Raw genomic sequence first — 14822 nt, 5'->3', positions numbered from 1 at the left:
CCAGATGTTGCAAGACTACAACACCCAGTATGTCCAAACAGCCTGCGGACCTGTAGATGTTGCAAAACTACAACTCTCAGCATACCCGGATGGCCTGCAGACCTGTAGATGTTGCAAAACTACAACTCTCAGCATGCCCAGGCAGCCTGCGGGAGTCCAGATGTTGCAAAACTACAACTCCCAGCATACCCGGATGGCCTGCAGACCTGTAGATGTTGCAAAACTACAACTCCTAGCATGCAAAAACAGCCTGCGGACCTCTAGAGGTGGCACAACTACAACTCTTAGCATGCCCAGACTGCTTGTGGACTTCGAGATGTTGCAAAGCTGTAACTCCCAGCATGCTCGAACAGCCTGCAGACCTCCAGATGTTGCAGCCACGCTGGGTGTTGTAGTTTTGCAACATCTGGAGGTCCACAGTCTGGAGACCCCAGAGGATGTCAATATGGCTGCAGAGTCCTGAGTGTTTCCCAACCAGGGTGCCTCCAGCTGTTGCAAAACTACAACACCCAGCATGCCTGGACAGTCATTGGCTGTCCGGGCATGTTGGGAGTTGTAGTTTTGCAACATCTGGAGGCCCACCAACTGACCGAACATGCTGGGAGTTGTAGTTGTGCAAAAAACTACAACTGCCATCATTCCGGACGGCCGTTTGTTGATGTAATGAAAATAGATAACATAAATATATAAGATTTTAGGACCGGAGCGGATTTTGATAATGTCAATGATTTAGCGAAAGATGTGCAAATCTGCCACTATTGTGGATTTTCGGGGGATCCATTGAAGTCAATGGTATCACAATCCACTGCTCTGATTAGTTACGTGTGAACCAGCCCTTACAATGCCAAAATCTCTCCCAGACATCTGCAGCGTTTCATCAGTGGAACATGCTTAAAGGGGTACTCCGTTGGAAAAAAATGTTTTAAATCAACTGGTGCCAGAAAGTTAAACAGATTTGTAAATTACCTCTATTTAAAAATCTTAACCCTTCCAGTACTTATCAGCTGCTGTATGCTCCACAGGAAGTTCTTTTCTTTTTGAATTCTTTCCAGTCTGACAACAGTGCTCTCTGCTGACACCTCTGTCCATTTTAGGAAGTGTCCAGAGTAGAAGCAAATCCCCATAGCAAACCTATCCTTCTCTGGACAGTTCCTGACACGGACAGAGGTGTCAGCAGAGAGCACTGTGGTAAAAAAAAAAAAATTTTGAAAAGAAAAGAACTTCCTCTTTAGTATACAGCAGCTGATAAGTACTGGAAGGATTACGATTTTTAAATAGAAGTAATAATATACAAATCTAACTTTCTGGCACCAGTTAATTAAAAAAAACATTTTTTCACCGGAGTACCCCTTTAAAGAATCGATTCCAGTTGTAATGACTGCAATCTGGAGGCTTAACCCTTACCGGTAAGTTCACCCAGGTCAGGCTTTTCAGGGCAAATTCACAATCCTGCAGGGAAAATGTGCGAAAACAAATCTGCACCAAATCATGCAGGAGTTACCAGTATAGATTTTCCTATGGATTATGCAAAAAAAAATAAAATAAAAAATAAATGTATTATTTTGAAATCCTTAGTTGTCGTACTTGCAAAATTCTAAATTCACATCAAAACATTGAGTATTTCACTAGGCAAAAATTGCAACGCGTCTGCGGGAAATACACGACTTCCGCAGAATGTGAATCACATCTATCATACTCTCATCCGTTTGCCTGCTGTTTTCGGCTGCAGATTTTTCAGGTGCAAATCTGCAGGAAAATAGTCTGGGCATTTCCATCCCATGTAAATTTATCCTTAGCATGCAGCCAGTTTTAAACTTCAGGATGCATAGCGCTTGCTTATTATAGTTGTGAGGATACGAAATATGTGTATTTTATTTTTATATGAATTTATTAAATGTACTTTTTGTACTAATATTTTGTATTTGTTATTTAAAAATAAAAGGTATGCCAGTACTTTACATACTAACATGCAAATGGTAGTTAGAACAGACCTAAATATACCTTGAAAATACCTTAAATGACTTTAAAAAACTTTTATAAGTTGTACATTTAGTAAAAACATTAACCTTTCTACTTTAATATATAAAAAAAAAATGATCAACTTTTTCATATATAATATATCACCACTAGGGGGCCCCATACCATCCAGAACATAATCCTGGTTGGCTGCAGCATCATCTTTGTCCCAGCTGAAGCAGAGGCAGGGACAAAGTCCAGAAAGTGAGGACGGGACTAGCACTCCTCTGTGCTCACTCCTGTCCTATCAAACTGCAGCTTTAAAACAGAGAGGAGGGGGTTAAAGAGCAGCCTGCAGTGATTGTGTGGTGACCCAGTACAGAATACTGTATCCTGCGCATCCTGTCAGGCAGATGTTGCCTTCAGTGTCCATCTTGGGCCCACTACTCAGGACTCAATATATTAAATTGTTATGCCATTGTTGTTATTCTAGAATTTTCTATGTTACTGTATCTTTAAGTCTGTTAGCAGAGAAGGTGAAGAGTAAATCAGGTGGCCTCTCTGCCCCAATGGGAATCCTCCAAATTGCCCAGTATATAGTGTAGGGGGGGGATTAGCTGCCCAGAGTAGTTTCAGTTTCTGCTGTGAGCAGAGCTCTCCTGAGCTACAGTGTGGAGAAGTCAGAGAGAATTGTGAGGTGATCTGTGGAGGACTCAAGCTAATCAAAAGTCTAATCCTGCAACCACGCATATCCTAAGGAAAATCCCCTATGCTCAGGTGAACATCAAAACCTAGCAATAAGTACTAAACCCTGAGGAAAGAAAGTCAGTAGTCTTCAGCCAGTCAGTCTGCAGCACCAAAGTCAGCGAGGATTGCCATTCATCACAAGTCAGTCACCATACAGCACAGCCCAAACAACTACTCTCAGCAAAGCAATAGGCTTCCAATGTTTACTCTGCACCTCCTTTTGCACCAATCTATGCTGTAAAGGAATTATCATCTATTCTTCCTCAGTTAAGACAGTTATCCGTAACCTAGTATCAAAGTATTTATTGCCCTGTGCCTGGCTCAGGAGAAGCTGTCTCAAACCTTGGATCGTGTATAGGCTAACAGTGCCCTGGCATAACGAGAAGGTTCATTTCACATTATCCACCCCGTAGACACCACAATTGGATAAAGAGACCCAGCACAGCAGACTCAGGGAGGAAGTGAATGCATGGTGAGGGCAGGCTCAGTGCTTGCCTCGGACACGCCCTTCCTAAGCAGTGGTTGTAAGAATAAGTGAGCAGCAGAATGAAGGGAATTGTCAGCCAAATACAGAAGCTAGACACATAAAAAAAACATACGAGGGGGCATCTGCATGATCTAGTAAGTAACATAAAAAAGCATTTTTTCGTTCTGGAATATGACAGGTACCCTTTACAAGGGTATACTCAACTCGAACAGTTATCCAGAGAGGCAATAATAAGCTGATTGGTGAGGATCCACCTATAGAAAGGATGTAGTGCTGACAGTGCATAGACGCTGCACTCCATTCATTCGAGGGAAAATTGTCCTCCATTGTCTTGATCGGTGGGGGTCCCAACAAATGGACCCCCTACCAAGCCACTTGTTATCCTTTCTCATGTTGATAGTGGAGAACTTTAAAAGTTAGGATTACTTCCTTAAAGGGGTACTCCACTGAAAAACATTTTTTTTAAATCAACTGGTGCCAGAAAGTTAAACAGATTTGTAAATTACTTCTATTAAAAAATCTTAATCCTTCCAGAACTTATTAGCTGCTGTTATCATCTACAGGAAGTTCATTTTTTTTAATTTCCTTTCTGCCTGACCACAGTGCTCTCTGCTGACACCTCTGTCCATTTTAGGAATTGTCCAGTGAAGGATAGGTTTTCTATGGAGATTTGCTCCCACTCTGGACAGTTCCTAAAATGGACAGAGGTGTCAGCAGAGAGCACTGTGGTCAGGCAGAAAGGAAATTCAAAAAGAAAAGAACTTCCTGTGGACCATACAACAGCCGATAAGTACTGGAAGAATTCATAGTTTTTTTTTTTTAAATAGAAGTCATTTACAAATCTGTTTAGCTTTCTGGCACCAGTTCATTTAAAAAAAAAAATGTTTTCCAGTGGAGTACCCCTTTAACTACAGGCAATATGTAAAAACATCTCTTAGGTCCTTACTAGATGAAATATCCAATATTCAACAAGTCACTGAACATCCTAGTATCTCGATCAGCACTACTTTCCCTAATCATGACCATTATAGCTGGAGTCAGTCATAGTGCCCAGTGCTGGCTGCATGGGTACAGCAGTTGTGCCCAGGGCCATCCATAGGTAGCATAGTGCATTAAAGGAAAACTGTAGTGGTATATAACTTATCCCCTATCCTAAGGATAGGGGATAAGTTATAAATTGTAGGCGTCCAACCGCTGGAACCCCTCGCAATCTCCTGTGTGGGGCCCCAGCAGTCCGCAAGAAGGGAGCGTTTCGTCCCCACATGATGCGGTGGTTGAGACGTCCCCTCCATTTATCTCTTTGGGATATATGGGGGGGGGGGGGGGGCATGTTGGCCGCTACATCTTGCTGGGACGAAATGCTCCCTTCATGCGGACTGCCGGGGCCCCGTACAGGAGATTGCGGGGGTTCCCAGCGGTCAGACCTCCGCGATCTATAACTTCTCCCCTATCCTTTGGAATATCGGCACATATTTAGTGCTGTATTTTACAGTGGAAATTAACATTAGCCCATTGAGATTCCGCTGGCGGATTCTACTGAAAGGATAATCATGTTCATTCTTTCGGTGGAATCCAGATCTGCTAAAAGTGTGCACAGAGAAGCTGAACCCCGTCGAAAACAATGATAGGCGGCTGCAATGTGAATTCCACTCGGAATAATTCAAGAGTGGAATTTCCGTAGTGTAAATGGTTCCTTAGTAGGTCACAGCGAACAACAGCTTTTGATGGTGCTCTGCGTCCAAACACAGTCCATAGATAAACTTCAATTCAGCAAGGAAGAAAAAGCAGCACTCACCAATTTGCTGAAATCTCCTTCCCATTTATTACAAGATACTTACATAAGATCGACGGGCGGGAGGTATACACAAATAACAGGAGACGCTGAAGGCCCTGGTGTATACCCCCCACTTTTATGTGAGTTTATTGCAATATATATATATATATATATATATATATATATATATATCAGTGTGAATAATATATTCCGAAGAAGATTACAGCATATTGGTGAGTACCACTTTTTCTTCCATTCTGCATTGGGATTCCTCAGTATTGCTGCACATCTACGACGTCTTGTTTTTCTCTGTGCCTGGAAAATGCCAAGGAGAGCGGATTGTTTAGACTACACACAGATTTATTCTCGCTGAATGCTCCAATTTCAACAGTTACATGACATTTCTAGTCTATAGGAATCATTTCAGTGCTTGTACATGCAGTTTTTATGATAGTTCCATGCAAGTGTCACATGACAATTATATTACTAAGAAAAACAGAAAAACATTGCTTAATACTATTTAAAGAGACTTCTGAAAAACTATGCCCAGCCTTGAACTAGCATAATATAAAACACCTCAATCCATAGGTGGTGCAGCGCTACTGCTCTGCGCTGCTTTATGTACATTGTTCACTTGCCACTGCAGCCAGTCACTGGTCTCAGCAGTCTCTGTGGGTAACTGTAAGCAAGAAATGATCATAATGGGCCTCATTTACTAAGAGTGTGGGGTTTTTACTAGTGTGAAATGTTGTTTCAGACTTGCAGGATTCCACATTACCTGATCCCAGATTTACAAGTCGGGAACATTTTCTGACCAGCTTTTTCTAGGTGGAAATTTCCAGCCATTTATTCACAGAATTTTCTGTGAATTCAATAGTAAATAGGTCGGATTGTGAAACCACGCCCCTTTTGGGCTGGTTACGCCCCCCCCCCCCCTTTGCAACGGACCACGCCCCTTTTCGGCTTTTCACAGTGCAATGTCGGGTACGTTGGATTTTCCTTGTGCACACCGTCTCACATGTCTCAGACATTGTGCATCAACAGAACCTGATAAAAACTAGTGGGTTTTAGCTTAGTAAATAAGGGCCCAATCTGTGCTACAATTTCCACATGGTAGTTTCCATACACTCTGAAAATTTGGAGTTAAAGGAGAATTGCAGCCATAGACACTTATCCACTATCCACAGGATAGGGCATAAGTGTCTGTTCGCAGGGGGTCCAACCGCTGGGACCCCTCACAATCTCCAGTACGGGAAGCGGCACTGCGCAGCTCTGTGTGACTAATGCTCGTGTCGTCGACCTCACTAAGAGGTCAACACACGCCCCCTCCATTCAGCTATATGGGAGGGGGGGGGAGGCACGAATGCTGCATCTCCGCCTCTCCTATAGAGATACAGATACCGTGCCAGAGTCGGGCCCCATACAGAAGATGGCGGGGGGTCCCAGCGTTCGGACCCCCCGTGATCAGACACTTATCCCCTATCCTGCAGATAGGGCCCCATACAGAAGATGGCGGGGGGTCCCAGCGTTCGGACCCCCCGTGATCAGACACTTATCCCCTATCCTGCAGATAGGGGATAAGTTATATTAGGCTGCAGTACTCCTTTAATAGAGGGGATTCTATGTTCAGGATCCAGATTGCATGGCCAGGGTGAAGAAAGGATACAAAATGCGTCTCTTGCTCGGTAGGAATTGTCCTGTAGAGGTTGCCCAAAGGGGAATCCTAATATTGTAGTTGTAATAATTCTCTCTCCATAGATAAAAACTACACTTTATTTCTGGCTGATAAGAACACCAGGTTCAATCAAGAGATTTCATTGGATGGTAAAAGCTTTTCCAACCCCAGGGATTGACTAGGCTAAGATTACATTCTGCCGATCCATTGCATTCAATTCTTCAGGCCTGACTAAGATAGATGAGTACAGCGCTCGGCTATCTTCTCCGGGCCCATAGAGGTAAATGGAGCGGCAGTGCACCAACTCTAACTCCATTCAAACAGTGGCCATAGAACCCTTATTCTCGTGATCCACAGGGTCCTATCAGTTGGGGCCCTCCCTCCTCCCCACACACATAAATTGGGCAGACACTTATAACCTATTTAGCAGATAAATGATCTGTGTTTTTATTAAAATAAACAGTGCCACATTTGTAAAAGGTTGTGTCTGGTATTACACCTTATCCCAATGGACACCCAAAGACAAGCGTAATGGTGTTTTAACAGCCAAGCATTATTGTATTTCCATAGTCATATAACGCCTTTTACCCGATAATAATTAAAACATGGTTCTGTACAAAGACATATTGCTTTATTGCCTCGTTTATTGTTACATTTATAGGCAACTTTACAAAAGGGTTTCAGTATTCAGTGTGCCGCAGTGTATATTAATGGTCGGTTTTGCTACAGACGCAGATTCCGTCTCACAACATGTAGTCATTTGGCCGCCTTAATGTCATGTTGTCAGCTAAGTGCTTTCTGCACTGACCAGCGGAATGTCAATGTAAAATTCCAGCCTATCCAAGACAAATTGCCATGTAACAAAGATAGATTCCTGAAATGATAGTGTCACATTAATTTTATGCCAGTAAACCAATAACACAGTGGATGCAGGCACTGTCCGCCGTGACATATACATAAGCTTCCTATCACTGCAATCAAATCAGCAGTGGAAAATGTCATTTTCTTTCCAACGGAAACAAGGAGTTTCCATCCTTTACACTGAGAGCATCATATGGTCGTAAACAACATGGGAAATATGGAAAAACAAATAACAATCTGCTATCTGATCTCCAGCTGATCAGCTTGCGGATAAATTGGGTTATAAATGGACATCGACTGCTGGGAAAATAAATATTTAACACAAAGAGCGTTAAAAATTATAAACAATTTATAGGGGTTCTGTGCCACAAAAATACAATAAATGATCAGAACACTAAAGATGGCCACACACAGTCCTATAGCCTACAGCTCTCTCCTAAATCCCCATATGCATGTACCCACAGCTCAACTGAGCATTCATGTGTCCTTACCACTGATGAATGTGTTTTGTGACTGACAAAAATGTTGGTTTTTACATAGTTTGCTGCTTAAGTTTTCATAGTAGTAATTTGGATTAAAGGAGAAGTTTTGTGCAGAAAAATGTATCCCCCCTATTTAAAGGATAAGGGGATAAGTTTTAGATCATGGGGAGTCAGATTGCCAGGACCCCCTCGATCTCCTGCACGGGACCTTGGCTCTTCCCGGCAATGGAGCATGTTGACCCCCGCATGAATCGGCAGCCGATTAATAGGGAAAAAGTTGTCCTGTAAGATTGTTTTGCTTTTACTCTAGATTGTTATGAAGAGTGATCAGATGTACTGTAATGAACTTGTCATTCTTTGTCTAGAAAATTAAAAATCCCATTTACACATTTTTTGGTCACTTCAAAAACCATAAGAAATATCTACAAAGGAATTGAAAAGATAAAAAATTACAAATCACAGCGCAAAGAATGACCCTCATACATCCCCATATACAGAAAAATAAATGAGTTATAGGCAACAGAATAGTACAATTATAAGCATACTCATTCTTGTACGAAAACTAAAGTAGTAAAAAAAAACTATATAAATTGGGTATTGTTGTAACCGTATGAACCTACAAAATAGAGATAGTGTGTCATTTTTTACCGAAAGGTGCACTGCGTAGAAAGAGATGCCCCCAACTTATACAAAATGTCATTGTAATATTGAGGTTCTGAAGCAGTGTGTGGTATGACACGGCATGTCTGCCACCCATCACCACTACAAGCAGCCACTGCTCTTTGTGGCAGAGGGCACCACCACCATCGTGCCTGATTTTTAGGTGGTGAGGGTGGTGTGATGGAGTTCCACGCGCCCCAGACAAATTTGCATCTGCTCCTCCCCTCAGGACATTTCCAAACCGGCTCTTTAATATACATTGCTTGCCTCCCGACTCTGGCTACTTCATGTGTGCTGCTGCGGCCTCTGATCCTCCCACCTGCCTGACTTCCATCATCCTGCCAGTCACTCCCACCATTCTCACACCAAGGCCCCTTACACACGGCCGTTGCTACTCATTGAGAATGGTCATTAAAGTCTCTTTTTTTCCCTGATGAATTTAACAGTCGATCTTGTGACGGGGAGCAATGGGCAACACTGGGTCCTGGCGGCTCCCATTTACTATTATGGGGGCCACGAGGTGCCGTTAATTTTTGACGGGAATAGCGGGAGAAAAATACGGAACAAGCAGTAATTTTTCTACCGCTATTTCCCGGGCTCCCACTCTGGCCGTCACACTGCCGTGTGCTAACGACAGTGTGAAAGAAGCCTAACCACAACTCCCATCATCCTTCCACTGTCCCCAAACTCCAAACTCCTTTACAGCAATTGCATACTATACTTAGACATATACACACAGATCTTTATTTGGAGATACATGAGTATAATCATGTTGATGTAATAATAATTTCATAAATATTTATACATCATTATATGCATTTATCTACACTGCTCAAAACAATAAAGGGAACACTTAAACAACACAATGTAACTCCAAGTCAATGACACTTCTGTGAAATCACACTGTCCACTCAGGAAGCAACACTGATTGACAATCAATTTCACATGCTGTTGTGCAAATGGAACAGACAGCAGGTGGAAATGATAAGCAATTAGCAAGACACACCCAATAAAGGAGTGGTTCTGCAGGTGGTGACCACAGACCACTTCTCAGTTCCTATGCTTCCTGGCTGATGTTTTGGTCACTTTTGAATGCTGGCCGTGCTTTCACTCTAGTGGTAGCATGAGACGGGGTCTACAACCCACACAAGTGGCTCAGGTAGTGCAGCTCATCCAGGATGGCACATCAATGCGAGCTGTGGCAAGAAGGTTTGCTGTGTCCGTCAGCGTAGTGTCCAGAGCATGGAGGTGCTACCAGGAGACAGGCCAGTACATCAGGAGACGTGGAGGAGACCGTAGGAGGGCAACAACCCAGCAGCAGGACCGCTACCTCCACCTTTGTGTATGGAGGAGCAGGAGGAGCACTGCCAGAGCACTGCAAAATGAACTCCTGCAGGCCACAAATGTGCATGTCTCCACTCAAACGGTCAGAAACAGACTCCATGAGGGTGGTATGAGGGCCCGACGTCCACAGGTGGGGGTTGTGCTTACAACCCAACATGGCAGGACGTTTGGCATTTGCCAGAGAACACCAAGATTAGTAAATTTGCCACTGGTGCCCTGTGCTCTTCACAGATGAAAGCAGGTTGACACTGAGCATGTGTGACAGACGTGAGAGAATCTAGAGACACCGTGGAGAACGTTCTGCTGCCTGAAACATCCTCCAGCATGACCGGTTTGGCGGTGGATCAGTAATGGTGTGGGATGGCATTTCTTTGGGGGGCCACACAGCCCTCCATGTGCTTGCCAGAGGTAGCCTGACTGCCATTAGTACCGAGATGGGACCTCAAACCCCTTGTGAGACCATATGCTGGTGCGGTTGGCCCTGGGTTCCTACTAATGCAAGAGAATGCTAGACCTCATGTGGCTGGAGTGTGTCAGCTGTTCCTGTAAGAGGAAGGCATTGATGCTATGGACTGGCCCGCCCGGTCCCCAGACCTGAATCTGATTGAGCACATCTGGGACATCATGTCTCACTTCATCCACCAATGCCACGTTGCACCACAGACTGTCCAGGAGTTGGCGGATGCTTTAGTCCAGGTCTGGGAGGACATCCTTCATGAAACCATCTGACACCTCATCAGGAGCATGCCCAGGCATTGTAGGGAGGTCATACGGGCACGTGGAGGCCACACACACTACTGAGCCTCATTGTGACTTGTTTTAAGGACATTACATGAAGTTGGATCAGCATGTAGTGTGGTTTTCCACTTTGATTTCGAGTGTGACTCCATATCCAGACCTCCATGGGTTGATAAATTTGATTTCCATTGATAATTTTTGTGTGATTTTGTTGTCAGCACATTCAACTATGTAAAGACTAAAGTATTTTATACGATTAGTTCATTCATTCAGATCTAGGATGTGTTATCTTAGTGTTCCCTTTATTTTTTTGGGCAGTGTATGTACACACACACACACACACATATATATCAGTGTTTTCCAAACATTGTATTAAAAGCCTTCGAAAAACTACAACTCCCCGCATGCCCAGACAGGCTTTTTCTGTCCGGCCATGCTGGGAGTTATAGTTTTGCAACAACTAGAGACACTCTCTAAAACACTTGTATGTAAACACTAACGTACATCTCTCTCTCTCTCTCTCTCGCTCTCTCTCTCTCTCTCTCTCTCTCTATATATATATATATATATTTATTTATCAGTGTTTTCCAAACTGTGTAACACCAGCTGCTGCAAACCTGTCAGGGCATGCTGGGAGCTGTAGTTTTACAAAGGGAGTGCAAAATTACAACTCCCAGCATGCATGGAAAGGATATGGATGTCTGGGCATGCTGGTATGCTGGAAGTTGTAGTATTGAAACAGCAGGCAACACACTGTTTGGAAAACACATGAAGAAAAAATATATATACACTTTTTCTGTGTTTACCAAACAGTGTGTGCCAGCTGTTTCAAAACTACAACTCCCAGCATCCCAGCATGCCCAGACATCCATATCCTGTCCGGGCATGCTGGGAGTTGTAATTTAGCAAAATCTATCTAGACACTGTTTTGTAAACGCTGATATATATATATATATATATATATATATATATATATATATATATATATATATATATTGTGATGCCATATATATTTGCTAATAATAAACTTTAGGTGTCAATCGATACGTCCAAGATAGCTGGTAACGTGAAGCTGTGCTGTGGCAGCAGCACATGCGCATTAACCAGTAATACAGAGCGGGGAGGTGGAGGTAAGAAATGTATATTGAAGAGTTGGAGTTGTACGGAGATGTGGTATCCTGGTACAGCACCTGGTCCTGTCCCTTGTCTAAAGTCCCCTCAGCTAGAGTCCCTCCATTTCCATGGGGCTCTCCTGTAGGGCTTATCCCTAGTTGCCTCATATAAATGTGTTATTTAATGTACATATTAATTTAATGTGTAGGAAATATATGTCTAGGACCTTAGTGGTCACGTAATACACAGTTATGATGTGTAAGATGCTTAAGGACCTTTGGAGGTCTTGTAATGTACCCAGAGTTCATTGGGTTCATAACTGACAGGTTTGCTGACCAATGAGCTTAGTCCAGCCCCTTATTATATAAAGGGCTGTAGCCACTAAATTCACTCTCTAACTCTCTTGTTCCTGCACTACAAAGCAAGCACATCTCATCATCTCACCAGCATCAATTCAATTCAAGCTAGGCCCAAAGCCTAAGAACCTGCAGCCACTAAACGTGAGTTACTCAAAGCTCAAACTACTTAATCTTATGGGACTACTGTCAGCTCAAATATCCTAAAATAGTAGCACAGTGGCTAGCATCAGAAGCTCATTGCTTCCAAGTCCCAGCACACCTGTGAGGAACCTGTATCCCGGTTCACTCTTGAAAAGACTGTTATGTTCAATACCGTTGCATAAAATCTGCAAGTAAAGTTTCTTCAGTTTACTTCATAAAATCTGCTGTGGACATTCCGTTATTTCTCCCTGACGTTTGTGGGACGGTTGGCGGTAGGACCATTACTATTGAGGAAACCGCACCCTGGCGTCACGACATTAAAGGGTTAATACCACCAGAACCAACACTATTACTGCAACACCCTAGACACCATTACTCTCTCTCCTGGCACCACAACTCCTTTGGCGCCTTACGAACAGGATATGGGTGTGTGCCTTAAAGAACTTTGCTACCCTGACAAAAGCCATAGTCCTCCCCCTAATAAGAAATGTGCTATTTGAACTGTTTGGAATTATCGCATGTAGAGATTAAAATGATGCCCAGAAGTGTATGGGACTTTGCTGTTGAGATTGTGCTTGACTGGGGTGAACAAAAAAGTAAGGGGGGAGGTGAAGATTGTGTTTCTGTGGCCATGTGAAAAATTTGCAGCGAAGCCATGCTGCGCTCTCCACTGCAACAAGTACCTCAAAGGGTTAACGATTTACCAGAGAACCGTGCGAAAATGTCCCGCGTTGGTCTGCAACCTGCCCCTGGGCGTGGCCACCAAGTACTCGTTGCAATGCCGAAGTGGAACTGTAATTTTTTTGCTTGTGTTTGCCAGAGGACAGGAAGTCAGACCTGCACCGATGACGTCCTTCCGGTTGGCGGCCATCTTTTGGGAGCCCCATATAAAAAGAAGCCACGCGGCCGGACCTCTACAGTCTGGAGATGGCAGCGAGGTGTACAGACATGGCGGAGCCCAGTGCTACATGTTGAGAGAGTCCTGAGATGGCGCCGACTCAGAGAAAAGTTGCCACAGCCGCAGCGAAACTTTTTCAAGATCTTGTCGACCACTTGCAGCAGTTGTCCCTTGGGGCCGAGGAGGCCTACAACCTACCCCCGCTACCGGAGGACGACAAGTGGCCAGCTACCCCTGAAGGGGCATCACCCGGGACATCGGAGACGGCATCACCGGTGAGACTGTCTCCTCACCACCAGACATGGGGGTCCTGGGCCGAGATCCCATCAGAAGACTCGGATGTGAGTACCCCGGCGGAAGCCAATTTCTCTTCCTCATCCAACCCAGAGACAGAGAGGTCCCCCTGTTCCAAGTCACCCTCCCTAGTGTACGCTCACGCTCACCCCCTCTCCCGAAATGGGTGTTCGGCGACGAGCCTGAGCTGATTCAGTACATGTGGGACCATGTTCTTCCCCAGCCAGGGAAGTCTCATCCACCGGTCCCCGCAGCTCAGACCAAAAGGGCCCGCAGGGAGGCTGAAATTAACAGCATAATTGAGCAGCTAAAGGCTGAACACAGAGAGTGATATGGGCCGAAACGCCTCTCCTATGAAGATGGAGTGAAGCAGCAGAGTGATACCAAGAGGTTGGAGGCTCTGTACTTAAGAATGTTGGGCTACCCACGAGAGGGTGGAGCACCCCTTGAGCGCCGACGCGCCACCGTGGTGAAATTTGATAAGGCCAGGGGTTTTGGCACCCTCCTCGATTGCAGACATGGGGGGACCATCCCTGGAGCGAGGGGAGATCTACCAGTACACCCCCGTGTAGAGTCTGCAGGGTAAATTGGCTGCAGCAGTCACCAGGCCCAAGAACCCGATGCAGATCCTCTTCACCTATTTTCCGTTGGTCGACTGGGAGGCAGACCCACATGGAATCCGGCCGATGAGGTTACCCAACACAGCCGATGAGGAAGAAGGATTCAGAGCACCTGTTATGCACCCCAAGTATCTGCCAATCTTTCTGCAGCGGCTCTAGTAGAAGATGTGCTCAGGCCTACTCCCCCTGAGGAGGTGTGGCCTAACCAACAGGCACCAACCACAGATGTGCCTAGGCCTACTCCATCCCCGGAGGTGTGGCCTAACCAACAGGCACCAACCACAGATGTGCCCAGGCCTACTCCATGCCCGGAGGTGTGGCCTAACCAACAGGCACCGACAGAAGTTCCGTGGCCTACTCCACTCAAGGAGGTGAGGCCGTTTCAACCGGCACCAACGGAAGTACCAATGGCCGCAGAGGCTGCTTTTAATTTTGTAGTGAGTGTTAACTTCTCTGTTTCCCAATCAAAGCTCACTAATGTCTCATGGGACACTGCTATTCATCCCCTGAGAGAGTCCCAGCCACGTGCTCCTTGCTACATGTCCCAAAGCAGCTGACTGGCGAGGCTGTGAATCAAGAAGATACCCTGTGTAAAGTCATACATTTTCTTTTGTTTGCTTACCATTAAGTCTGTGGTACCTTTGTTTTTTTACAGACTGTTCTGTTCCAGATG

The 14822-nt window shown here is 44.7% G+C and overlaps 1 protein-coding gene across 1 annotated transcript in view; it reads right to left on the bottom strand.

Annotated features, from left to right (window-relative positions):
* The window catches only part of SEMA4C (semaphorin 4C), a 96545-nt gene that overhangs the window by 39458 nt on the left and 42265 nt on the right, over window positions 1-14822 (bottom strand). The gene's annotated exons all lie outside the window — the stretch shown is intronic.

The sequence above is a fragment of the Hyla sarda genome, chromosome 4, assembly GCF_029499605.1.
Source record: "Hyla sarda isolate aHylSar1 chromosome 4, aHylSar1.hap1, whole genome shotgun sequence".
NCBI lineage: Eukaryota > Metazoa > Chordata > Amphibia > Anura > Hylidae > Hyla > Hyla sarda.
Note: the sequence above shows the minus strand (reverse complement) of the source record. Positions and strands in the feature narration are given on the sequence as shown.